The sequence below is a fragment of the Manacus candei genome, unplaced genomic scaffold, assembly GCF_025592945.1.
Source record: "Manacus candei isolate 608988 ecotype Guabito, Panama unplaced genomic scaffold, ASM2559294v1 h1tg000017l, whole genome shotgun sequence".
NCBI classification, from domain to species: domain Eukaryota; kingdom Metazoa; phylum Chordata; class Aves; order Passeriformes; family Pipridae; genus Manacus; species Manacus candei.
Window position 1 is genome coordinate 2,458,919 of NW_026138065.1, and position 10,261 is coordinate 2,469,179.

At 40.2% G+C, this 10,261-nt stretch overlaps 1 long non-coding RNA gene across 1 annotated transcript; it reads right to left on the reverse strand.

Moving 5' to 3' along the window:
- Nucleotides 1–1,817: 1,817 nt before the first annotated feature.
- On the reverse strand, nucleotides 1,818–6,225 carry LOC127469168 (uncharacterized). Its single transcript, XR_007903884.1, has 3 exons — nucleotides 6,149–6,225; nucleotides 1,916–2,116; nucleotides 1,818–1,871 (listed from the first exon to the last, which is right to left on the reverse strand). It is a non-coding gene; the product is annotated as an uncharacterized LOC127469168 (long non-coding RNA).
- Nucleotides 6,226–10,261: the final 4,036 nt, after the last annotated feature.

Here is a 10,261-nt window from a genome sequence, read left to right on the forward strand (position 1 = left end):
AAATAAAACAAACAAGAGCTGGTCAGTTGGCATATTTCTGCAAAAGCACAGCCATATAAAGATCTTTCATACTAATAACTTTTTACTTTATTTATATAGTAAGATTGCAGAAGGAAAGAAAATGTTACAATTACTGAAATCCCACTGCCCTTTATGTGTAGTAAAAGCACTTCATATATAAAAGCATCACTTGCAAAATACAAAATAGAGACATTTATAGTAATATTCTGTACAATCCTTAGCTACAGATCAATAATTTTCCTTATAGACTTACAATACACAACAACAAATAGAGAAAAACAAATGATAACAAATTATGCTACAGGAATGAGACTGCATGAACTATTTGATTATCTTTTATAGCTAATATAAAGACATACTCTCCTGAAAGCATGCCACAGGGTCATAATTTTCAAAAGAGGAAGGCTATACGCTGGAACTATATTCTTCATAAGGACTACAGTCTGCAGAAATGCTAAAATGCACTGAAAAGAGTAACATTTAAATCGAATTATAGACAGATTTTCAAACTCAGCAGACAATATAATTTCCTCTGTGGTTTAGTGAAGCTATTTTTAAAATAGTTTTCTTGATTATTCTATTTTCATAACCAAAACCATTACAATAGAAAATGATGAGGTGAAAATGCAGTTTTCTGCTTTAACATCAAGCAGAAGAAATATGTCTTAGGGAGTTCATTTTGGGGGCTGGAGGGGAGATCTTTTCTTGCTGCAAAGCATCACACCATTTGTCATCAATTATAAAAGAAGTGCCTTGGGAGAAAAGTCACAAAAGTATATTGCGCAATTGTTTGTAAAATGATGTGATATATATTTTTCATAAATATTTATTGCTTTGGGATAGTTACATCCAGATTTTCTTTCAGCCTGAACTTCCCAGAAGACAGGGAGGATTTATATGATCCCGTGGTAATAGCTCCTTTTGTTCTTCCAAAATAATTTCTATCTATCACAGAATATGAATGGGAACATCTAAGCAGAAAGAAGCCCGCGGCTAAAAATTTTAGAGTGCCTATCTTCAAGCTTCTGAATTGGTGTTTAGGGAATTAACCACAAGACCCCTGGCTTTGCTAAGTTGTTACAGGTCCTTTAGTGCAATGGTCCCTCAGATCTGTTGTCCCCGTTGCCCGTGGAAATGTCATACATGGGCCACATATTGCCATATGGGAGGAGACAGCACCAGCAGCTGCAGTGTCCCTGGCGTATGTCACATATTTCCACCACAGCCTGGACACCACGGTAAGTCACTCAGGCCAGCTCTGGCAGAGGCATTGTGCTGCAAGGTAAGAACTGGACACTAAAAGGATTTTTCATCCATTGATATTTAAACTGAAAATAACTGCTGTTCTTTAGTGGGGGATAATGTTTGGGAGATGCTGCATCATTACAAGGATGTCAAGTAGAAAAGGTTGATGGTGACTGGGATCAGAGCAGTTGGTACATGGACGAGTTTTGGACGTGCCTGCATGGATACAAACATCCAGAAAATACAGCAAGAATTACTGACAGGTAAAGAGTGTGGCCTGGTAAAGGAGCAAGGTAAGACCCCACCAGGGCACAAAACTTGCTGGCAGAGGTCAGCTTGGAAATCATCCCTTCCACATGCTGTAAAAAAATATACTTTCCCTACACTTTGTACACAGACTTATTTGCTGGCAGCAAACAACTGATTCCATCATTGTTTTCTCTTCCATGCAGTGACTTTGGTCACTAGGGATTAGAGGTTTAGGAGGCAAGCAAGTCCTTCGTGAGATTGCAAAAAAGTACTGTTATCAACTGTACATATCAACTTCCTAGTTGTCAGAGACTGAGATAGTTGATGATTTATGCATTCTCAGGCTTTTGACACACCTACTGTCCTGAAAACAACAACTGACCTTGGGTTTTTGACACACCTGCTGGGCGATTAGTTACCTCTGATAGCCCATGAAGAGTCAACCTTGCAGGCTCTTGCCTATTGACACCTCTGCTGGGCGATTAGTTACGCTGTCCTGAAAACAACAACTGACCTTGGGTTTTTGACACACCTGCTGGGCGATTAGTTACCTCTGATAGCCCATGAAGAGTCAACCTTGCAGGCTTTTGCCTATTGACACCTCTGCTGGGCGAACAACAACTGAAAAGACAATGTGCCTCTGGAGGACTAAGTCCAAAAAAGGGAAAAGCAACCCCTCATGCCAGGGAGGCGCCAGAGCATATAAACTTACTGGTGACTTTGGGAATTTGGGAGTTCTTCTCCCCCACCGCCTGCGAATCAAGACCATCAAGCATCGCTGGACCCCGTGGGCGGTGACTATGGACATCTATCTACTCTCAGCTTTTCTTTCCTTTACTCTCCCTGGCTCTTATCCTGCCTTTCTCTCCCCTATGCATTTTTCTCCTCCCCAGAAAGCTTATGACAGCACCCAAAGGTGTTAGTTTACCTATTGATTATGACAGCACCCAAAAATGTTAACCTATCTGTTGATACAAAACTGTTGAAATAAATCTTATATATTTTCATACACCGATTATTTAGTGTCGCTTCGCTTTAATCCACCCCAAAGGAATTTTTGATAAAACCTGAGTTACCCCCCCCCCCCCTCTCTTTTCCTGGGGCGGGTCGTAACATTTTTGGCGTCACGGACAGGATACTTTGGATGTGGTGGAGTAATCGGTGTAGTCTAAAACTGGTACAGAGGGCGAGTCAAATGGTGACTGTCCCCTCGCAGTAAAATTATAGTAAGAATTTTTCTCCTCTCGGTGTGACCCGGGCACATCAGACCTGTTGAAAGGTTTCCTGGTGTGGCCTGGACCTGTTGAAAGGTTCTCTGGTACCTGGACCTGTTGAAAGGTTTTCCAGGAGAGAGTCAAACCAGCCCTCAGAGGGTTAAGGGGGAGAAAGACATTAACCTAAGCTGGGTTAATGACTGAGGCGAAGGGGATGATGACACCCCGGGTTGAGTTATATGGGGATTATTCCCTCCTGATAGCTATCCTTGGTTTAGAACTGTTTTTTTTGGGTGCTGTCTTAGGCGTATTCCTTAGAGCAGTGCAAAGGCAAAAATTAGCTATTCAAAAATCTGTAAGTGAAGTGATAGAATCTTTCCAAGAGTCAATGAGAACTTTGCAGGACCAACTAGGAAAAGAGGCTATTCAAAAATCTACCGGTGAAGTGATAAGGTCTCTTCAAGAGACAATGAAGGCATTACAGGAGCAATTAGAAAAAGAACGCCTGCAGTTAACTGCTGAACGCCCGGCACTGGAGAAAGAGAGAGAGATTAACTCATTGCTTAGGTCAGCCCTTGAAGATGAGGAGGAACAAAATGAAAGGCTTAAAAAAATACTGGAAATGAAAAATTGTGAATTGCGAGACATCAATTCAAAATACCCTAAACCGGTAGATGTTAACAAATCCCTGTACCCCTCTGGGGAATTAGAAGAATTGAAGCAAAGTTACCCGGAGGAGGGGGTAATACATATGCGTCCCCTCATTAAAACTGAAACCACTGGCCAGGGGGCAGATCGGCAAACTACCACACGAACTACCCCGTACACGGGGGAAGCACTGGCCAAAATTCAGGAAAAATATAGCCGTAAGGCCAGTGAATCAGAGACTGAATATGTGTGGAGGGTGTCCCTTACTGGGGGAGACCGAATTTTATTAAGTGAAGATGAGGCCAGAGGATTTTGGGGCCCAGGGGTTTTCCTGACCACAAATGATAACCGAGCCCCGTGGTCCCTGACCCAGAGAGCTGCCTACTGGGCAGGTGGGTTAGACCCTATAGAAAGGGGAGATCCTTACACGATTAAAACACCCACAATTGGCCACATTGTAAAAAGTGTACAAAAAACCGCATGTCTCCAGTTAATGCATACAAAATTATTAGACCCACAACGAAATTCCCCAATGGAACTCGAGGCAGATCCACAGAGATTTCCAGTTTTAATTCGAGGCCTGCCTGATGCACTAAAAGTTTATGCTAAACAATTACAGGAGCGCATAAAGGCAACCCCCAGACCTAGAGGAAGGGGTGCTCCATCAGGAATAACCTGGTTGGAAATAGCCCAAGAATTAATAGCTACTGGTCAGCAGCTGGGGCTCCCTGGTACCAATGGCCAGAGAATACACTGCAGGAGGGCAGGGAAAGTCCAAAAACCTGCCTCGCCAGGTATTTGTCAACAAAATGTGTCATCTAGCGGAAGAAAGAGATACAGTCTGTGGAGAGAAGGTGTTGCAAAAGGAATTCCTCTAGAAGTGATGGATAAATTACCCACTGCTAATTTAGAATACTTGATAAAGCACTGGGATAAGATCAAAGAGCACAAGGCACCCCCTAAGGGCAGCCCCTCTAAGGAGTCCAACACTGTGATCCCCTCAGCCTCTCCAGAAACCGGACTAACCAGTTTGACCAGTTCTGAGTCAAGGAACTGGACTTACTGCCCTCAAGTAAATAAGCCAAAAAATAGCCAGTGGGTTTATGAGAGAAAGCTTACAGAAAACAACCAGGGAGATTTGGTAATCACTTTTCCTCTTGGCCCTTTTAAATCTTTAGTTACATCCATGGTAGACACGGGTGCACAGGTCTCAGCACTCCAAACTGAAGCTGCTACCCAGTGTGGTATTAAGCCAGACAAAAAGGAAATATGGGTAACTGATGCCTTTGGCAAATCCCAACCCCAATACACTGCTCGAGTGAAATGCTGCTTACCTGGAGATGAGACAGCCCCAGAAACTACCATGATTGTGGGGCCACTACCAGCTAATATCCTGGGGTTAGATTTATTAAAGGGTCGAGCCTGGAGAGATGCCAGAGGGAGAGAATGGGTGTTTGGTCTCCCACCCCTCTCTGTCCGTCTGAGTTTATTTGTTTTTTGGAGAAAACATGTTCCAAACTTCTCTATTATTATTGCCCTAGTAACATTATGCCAGATAAGAAAAGGAGTTGGATAAATAGATAGTTCCTTCTTTTTAATAATGGGTCTGTAGTGGGCCAGATTTGTTCTTTTGCAGAAACCTGCCAGCAGATGAGATCAAACTGCATGGAACCAATGGAGCCTCAATTACAGCAAGAGGCAGCATGAGAAAACGAAATAGCAACGAGACTGAAGACTTATACTGTTCTTAATGTTTTTATCTTAATAACTTTGTAATATGCATGCCTATATGTATTTTTGTCTCAAGTCTGTAATATGTAAAAGTTTGCCACAAACATTGTGTTTGTGCTCCCTCTACTCCCAGAATTACTTGTGTTATCAGCTTATTAATAATTGTTAACTTATCTGGGTTTTGTTTTTTTTTTATTATGAACAATTCACTGATAAGATTGTGTAGGACGGGCCATTTTATGTACTGCTAATTTCGTTTTGCCAAGTTTGTTTTATTATTTTGTTGGGGGGCAGGTTAGTTTGGGAGAAGCTTTTGAATGTGAGCAACTTACTGGTAAAATTGTATAAGATGTACTGTTAATTTGATTTTTGTCAAGTTCATTTTGTCCTTTTAAATATCTCTCTCGATTGAGAAACTCAACCAAATATAACCTGGGAGTTAGTACAAGTATTTGTGCATATTTAGAGTTATATGAATATGCATTATATACATTAGCCTTCTGCCTTGAAAGGCATTGAATTTTATATTTGGTTAAATTTAACAAAAACGGAACTAAATTTAGGCCTAAAAGAAAACATAAGAAAGCCTTTTACCAGCTCCCAAGTAACTCAGTGTTTTTTGATGTATAATTTCAAATATTTGTATGTATGTTTGTAACCTCATTAATGTTAAGAAATTTGATTGTAACCATTGAGATCCTATTACATCCCCTATGACGACCCACAGGGTGGAGAGAGTAACTAATGCAAATTAGCTTACTATGTTATTATAAAATTAGTTTGTTTTTTTGAAGGGGGGGAGAATTGTAATGCATTAGGGCAATCTCTTCCTTTCCTTCACTCTTCTGTCTCCCTGTCCACTATACGAAAAGCACTGCCCACAAAGAAGATTCACAGAGAACGACAAAAGAAGAAAAACTATTGAATGCATAAATCACGGGGTGGTGTCAGAGACTGAGATAGTTGATGATTTATGCATTCTCAGGCTTTTGACACACCTACTGTCCTGAAAACAACAACTGACCTTGGGTTTTTGACACACCTGCTGGGCGATTAGTTACCTCTGATAGCCCATGAAGAGTCAACCTTGCAGGCTTTTGCCTATTGACACCTCTGCTGGGCGAACAACAACTGAAAAGACAATGTGCCTCTGGAGGACTAAGTCCAAAAAAGGGAAAAGCAACCCCTCATGCCAGGGAGGCGCCAGAGCATATAAACTTACTGGTGACTTTGGGAATTTGGGAGTTCTTCTCCCCCACCGCCTGCGAATCAAGACCATCAAGCATCGCTGGACCCCGTGGGCGGTGACTATGGACATCTATCTACTCTCAGCTTTTCTTTCCTTTACTCTCCCTGGCTCTTATCCTGCCTTTCTCTCCCCTATGCATTTTTCTCCTCCCCAGAAAGCTTATGACAGCACCCAAAGGTGTTAGTTTACCTATTGATTATGACAGCACCCAAAAATGTTAACCTATCTGTTGATACAAAACTGTTGAAATAAATCTTATATATTTTCATACACCGATTATTTAGTGTCGCTTCGCTTTAATCCACCCCAAAGGAATTTTTGATAAAACCTGAGTTACCCCCCCCCCCCCTCTCTTTTCCTGGGGCGGGTCGTAACACTAGTGATGTCAGTAGAGGTTTGATGGCACTCCTGACTATTTATGTTATTAAATGCCTTGCCCCATCTCATGGTGACCAGGGTTCAAAAAGTTATTGTCTGTTTCTATGACTCCATTTTTCAGGCAAAAAATGAGGAAAACAGAATTTCCTCACTCAAAGGCTGCTAGGAGATTAAAAGCACTGAAACTTTCTCTCTTTTCAGTGCGCAAAATCATTAAGCTGTTCAGTAATTATGGCACACTAATATCATATAATACCTGAGATAAATTTTGTGGCTTAATATATTTGATAATAGCATGAGGCTATAAATATGCAATAAAATATTGAGGTTTTCTCAACTCTGGATGAAATTGCTATGGTTTTGAATAGTAGGAATAACCATCATCATTTTCATCATGTATACATATAACCTCACCCATTCTGTGATTCTTGTCACTATTATTAGCTGACAAGTAGGACTTTTCTTCTAGGTGCCTTAAACAGCTTGAGGCAGATCACAAGAGCCTTTCACTGGTTTTGGCTAGGGGAGACTTGTCTTTACTGGAATTCTGACAGGAGATCATTCAGCCTCTAGCTGCTGGATGCATATTCAGCTTGTCTTCTCATGCTTGTTTCCCTTGTGTAAGTGGATTGAGAATCCTTTGAGGACCAAGGGATCTTTTCAGCACTAACCTAAATGCTTAGTATCAGTGAAGCTTAATGTTTAATGTATAACACCATACATCATTCTCACAAAAATCTTGCTGAAAATATCTTTTATCACAGTCTGATTCTTCTCTATTTTAGCTCCTTGGTGCCTTATAGTGAATTATTGTAATCAAAGCTCAAATTAACTAAAGAAGAGTATACAGCCCATGAGCTCCTTCTCTAAACAATACTTTCCTTTTTGATTCAATAATGGATTTTGGACATACTGGATTTCATCAGCAGATTCACTTTTTCTCATGAACAGTGGTTTGTACTAATGCAGGTAAACAGCACTCTACTGATAAAACTTTTCCAAAAAGAAACATTTTATGTGGTGAGGTAGGCACACAGCATATGAAACCCTTTGTATTTTGTAGCCAAACAAGTTATGGTAAGAATTCAACTGTAGTGAAACAGAGGACATCAGTACGATGTGAAAACGATTTATTTGTCCCTATTGACTAGTGATATGACAAGTTATTCTAATACCCAATAATATTAGGGGTTTCTCCCTCTTTTTTCTTTCTCTGTGCACTCCCTAGAAAAATACATCCCTTTACTTAATAAACACAAAATAAAATTAATTGTCATTATGGCAGTATGTCAGATTACTATTAATTATAACTTTATTATTGATTGTTAATATTTTGATTTGGTTTATTTTGATGAAGGATATGACACTGACTTGAAAGCAGAGGTTCATCCAAAGCATAAAACCTGTCAGGAATATTGTTCTTATCCACTAAGTTGCATACGTACTGTCTCAAAATTAGTTTTACACCAATTCAGTTTCATTGGAAAACCTAGGCTAATGGTCAATTCTGCAGCCTGGTTTAATATTTTATCATTAATTGTTTGCACCGAAGTAATGCTTAGGACTTCATCCATGAAAGGACAGCTTGAAAAATATACATAGTGTTAATTTTCATTTTTCTGTTTATGAAAATATAATCCTAAATTCACTTTATGGGGTGTGTAGTAGAACAAGACTTTTAACTAGGAGCAAATGGAGGCACAGGTAGGACTAGTTTAAACAAAGAAGTGGGAGAGGTAGACAAAATTGCAATGCAGCACAAAATCAAAATCCATAGTTGGCAATGTTCAACAGGGTTTCAATTGTTAGGTCCCAGCCTGATCTTCTCAAAGCATTTAGTAGATCAGTCTTAAAATCGGGTGTGAGACATCAGAAGAGAAATGGTGGCACTGTGAGAAATGTTTAGTCTTTTTTTTCCTCTGGAAACTGGGTTTTTCAGTATTTTATTTTTTATTCCTGGCAAGGTTGAAGACTTTTTTGAAGGATAGCAGGCTGGATTCTGAGAAAGAGATTTCAAGAGGAAGGAAGGAAGGAAGGATCTTCTAGCATATGTTGTAATTGTGTCCCATATAGGTCTCATGAGTCAGACAGAATAGGATCAGGTCACTGACACTTTCTTTGCCATTACAGCAAGAAAAACAGATTCTGGTGGTGAGGGTGGCGATGGGGTGATGTTGTTTTTAAATTGCTTCATGCATTTCTAAAAGTACGGGGGGAAAACTGTCAGGTTTTTAACAGAGGTTCTTCTGGATAGACTTATATTTTAAGCCTTTTTTTTAATAGCCTGTAGGCCAGACAGCTTTTATATTTCTATATCTGTCAAATGCTGTAAGAGCATACAGTGCACTCTGACAGAAGTGAATAAAACAATAATAATACTGTATTATGTTAAAAATTAATCAACCCAATAGTATAAAATCTCAAAGTTGTCTTACTTCACAGAAGTTATTCTCTTGTCCTGTGATATTCTTTCTATCTTAGTGTATCTTTTCAGGGGAGAGTGTAGAATTTGGGCCTGCTAAAATTGTATTTTTCTTAAATTTCAAGATATCTGATGACAGAAGATTTGTGAAGGTGTCTTGGGCTGAGTGACAAAATCATTCTTTTGTACTTCTGATAGGTTTTTGGGTTGATTGAAAATCAGTGGGTGATAATAGGATTCAAACTCAATTTTGATTGATGAGTCAGATGACACAGTTGAGAAAAGTAGGACACTGCAGCTTATGCTCCCTCTAAGTGGATAAAAATAAAGGACTAAATTTTCAAAAGATTCAGGTCACTGAAATAGGCTTTGGTATTCATTATAGCAGGTGCATGTGGCAATAGTACCCATGGGCTGTTCCAGACATTGGTTCAACAAGGCAACGAATTGCACTTATTAAAATTTAACACTGTTGAGGCAGAAGGTGTGTCTGGAAAATGAACCTATCCAAACGGCATAGCCAGGTGGGAGTATCACAAATAAGATGGTTTTGCCTGTGTTTCCTCATCAGTGAAGAGTAACTCCTGCTGACTTCACTGTGATAATGTGGGCCTTCAGCTATGAGGAACAGATGCTGTGGCTGAGGGTTCCTGGTTCAGTACGTTGGTTTATGCTGCATTCCCAGTGAAGAACTATTATGCCTCAGAGCTATCAGGACTGACCACTGAAAGAGGTGGATTTGATCAGCAGGAACGATGAGGGAAGGGTGCCTGTTTCAAAGCTCACCCCCCACCAAGGGCTGGCTGTAAAGCCTGTGCCCAGGGAAGAGGGTTCCCTGGGTTCTCCCTCCTGCTAGGACAGTTGTAGGAAAGTAATAGAGCTTATGCCTCCCTACAGTTAAACATTAAAGTCCTCTAAACTGTAGGATTCAATCAGCACAGGAAATACACAAGGTCAGACACAAGGGTTGTTTTCAGGTATGTCTGAGTTTCTGGGTTAGAGTGTATTTTATGTATTAGAGACTGCAAAGATGGGTCTCTCATTAGAATTTAAAATCTCTAGGAGTCTAGAGCCCTGAAAAGCCAAGTTGCTGTACATCCTAGC